Below are 2,500 nucleotides of genomic sequence, written 5' to 3'. Positions count from 1 at the left end.
ACGTCTCACCTCCGCCGGACCGCGCCGACATTCACTTTCACTGCGCCCATGGGTTTCGTACTGCCCCGTGGCTCGCGCTCACGTTAGACTCCTTGGTCCGTGTTTCAAGACGGGTCGGGAAGGTGGCTGACTTCAGCCGCGGACCCCGTGCGCCTCGCGAAACGACACCGGAAGCGCGACCGAGACGAAGAGGCTGGGCACTGAAAACAGTCCCCGACCCACGACGCCCCAGCCGGCACCGGGCGCTCGGCCCCGAAGGGCAGACGCGGCGATCTCTCCTCGCCCGAACGGCGGGCCGACGGACACGCGCGCCTATAGTACCCGACCGAGGCCGGGTTACCTTGCGCGCGGCCTTCTCGCCGCCGTCCAGACGGTCGCGGCCTTCGCCCGGCGCTAGTGCGCTGGTCCCCGATCGGGCGGCGCCGCCGGCGGCCCGTGAGGGTCCGCACGACAACGTCGCCGACAGGGGGCCGGCTGAAAGCGACCGGGCGACCCGACAGGCCCTCCCGTTTGCCTCTCGACGGTTTCACGTACTCTTTAACTCTCTCTTCAAAGTGCTTTTCAACTTTCCCTCACGGTACTTGTTCGCTATCGGTCTCGTGACCGTATTTAGCCTTAGATGGAGTTTACCACCCGCTTTGGGCTGCATTCCCAAACAACCCGACTCTGGGAAGACGCCGTAGCGCGCCCGCCTGTCGCCGCCATGGGCCTGACACCCGCTCTGGGAAAAGGCCTCGATCAGAAGGACGCGGGCGACCGGCGAAGCGCGCCGTGACGAATTCCGTACGCCACAATTCCGCGCACTCCAAAAGCGCGCGGATTCGGCGATGGGCACATCCCGCTTCACTCGCCGTTACTGAGGGAATCCTCGTTAGTTTCTTTTCCTCCGCTTAGTAATATGCTTAAATTCAGCGGGTAGCCTCGTCCGACCTCAGGCCGAAAGTAAGGACCGGGACTATTCTTCCCGTTCCGCGCTCGCCGTCGGCGCCGCGCGCCGCCGCGCACCTCGATTCCCGCCCTTGAGCCGCCAGCCGTTGGCCTCTTCGAGGTCGACTCGCCGCCGCCGCGCGGGATTCTGGTCGCGATCGTCGCGCATCGTGCCGTGCTGTCTTGAGCGGGACGGGCGCTCGCGCGTCCGACGCCGCAGCAGCCGCGCGGAGAAATCCCCGCGCGGAACGTTTGCAACGCGACCCTGAGGCGGGCGCGGCCCCGGGATTGACCCGAGGCCGCAATTTGCGTTCAGAACGTCGATGCTCAATGTGTCCTGCAATTCACACTAATTCACGCAGCTAGCTGCGTCCTTCATCGACTCACGAGCCGAGTGATCCACCGCCAAGAGCCATCCACGATTGTTTCGCTCGCACAGTGCCTCGCACTATAGGGTGACAAAATAGACCGCGCCGAGCGGTCGGCCAGGCCGACGCTTGAAGCCGGAGCGCGCGGCACCGCGGCACTCGACGCGCAAACATTACCGGGTGACCGAATCGCCGGCCGGCGCGCCGCTCCTCGCGGGTCGGGCGCCGGGTAGCAAAGACTTTTTCTCTCGCTTGTCCGAGTTTCGCGTTCGCCGAAGCGTTTGCGAGACCGTTAATGATCCTTCCGCAGGTTCACCTACGGAAACCTTGTTACGACTTTTACTTCCTCTAAATGATCAAGTTAGATCGTCTTCTCGGACGCCGGCTCGACCGTTGCCGGCCGCGCCAGGTCCAATCGGAGGACCTCACTAAACCATTCAATCGGTAGTAGCGACGGGCGGTGTGTACAAAGGGCAGGGACGTAATCAACGCGAGCTAATGACTCGCGCTTACTGGGAATTCCTCGTTCAAGGGAAATAATTGCAATTCCCTATCCCTAGCACGACCGGGGTTCAGCGGGTTACCCAGACCTGTCGGCCAAGGCGAGCACATGCTGATCCGGTCAGTGTAGCGCGCGTGCGGCCCCGAACATCTAAGGGCATCACAGACCTGTTATTGCTCAATCTCGTGTGGCTAAACGCCACTAGTCCCTCTAAGAAGTTAGACGCCGACCGATTGGGTCGCGTAACTAGTTAGCAAGCCAGAGTCTCGTTCGTTATCGGAATTAACCAGACAAATCGCTCCACCAACTAAGAACGGCCATGCACCACCACCCACAGAATCAAGAAAGAGCTCTCAATCTGTCAATCCTCACTGTGTCCGGGCCGGGTGAGATTTCCCGTGTTGAGTCAAATTAAGCCGCAGGCTCCACTCCTGGTGGTGCCCTTCCGTCAATTCCTTTAAGTTTCAGCTTTGCAACCATACTTCCCCCGGAACCCAAAGACTTTGGTTTCCCGCAAGCTGCCGGAGAGGTCGTAAAACTAACGCCCCCCGATCGCTAGTTGGCATCGTTTATAGTCAGAACTAGGACGGTATCTGATCGTCTTCGAACCTCTGACTTTCGCTCTTGATTAAAGAAAACATTCTTGGCAAATGCTTTCGCAGTCGTTCGTCTTGCGCCGATCCAAGAATTTCACCTCTAACGG

General features: G+C 60.5%; 2 non-coding genes and 1 pseudogene across 2 annotated transcripts in view; all 3 read right to left on the bottom strand.

Moving 5' to 3' along the window:
• The window catches only part of LOC146143532 (large subunit ribosomal RNA), a 3,679-nt pseudogene extending 2,740 nt beyond the window's left edge, over positions 1-939 (bottom strand).
• Positions 940-1,187: 248 nt separating this feature from the next.
• LOC146143531 (5.8S ribosomal RNA) lies at positions 1,188-1,341 on the bottom strand. The gene has a single exon (XR_014501164.1). It is a non-coding gene; the product is annotated as a 5.8S ribosomal RNA (ribosomal RNA).
• A 247-nt stretch (positions 1,342-1,588) lies between these two features.
• LOC146143530 (small subunit ribosomal RNA) overlaps positions 1,589-2,500 on the bottom strand; it is a 1,811-nt gene continuing 899 nt past the window's right edge. Inside the window, exon 1 of the ribosomal RNA XR_014500363.1 lies at positions 1,589-2,500. This exon is cut by the window's right edge and continues 899 nt beyond it. This is a non-coding gene — a ribosomal RNA (small subunit ribosomal RNA).

The sequence above is a fragment of the Ascidiella aspersa genome, chromosome 5, assembly GCF_963924565.1.
Source record: "Ascidiella aspersa chromosome 5, kaAscAspe10.2, whole genome shotgun sequence".
Taxonomy (NCBI): domain Eukaryota; kingdom Metazoa; phylum Chordata; class Ascidiacea; order Phlebobranchia; family Ascidiidae; genus Ascidiella; species Ascidiella aspersa.
Note: the sequence above shows the minus strand (reverse complement) of the source record. Positions and strands in the feature narration are given on the sequence as shown.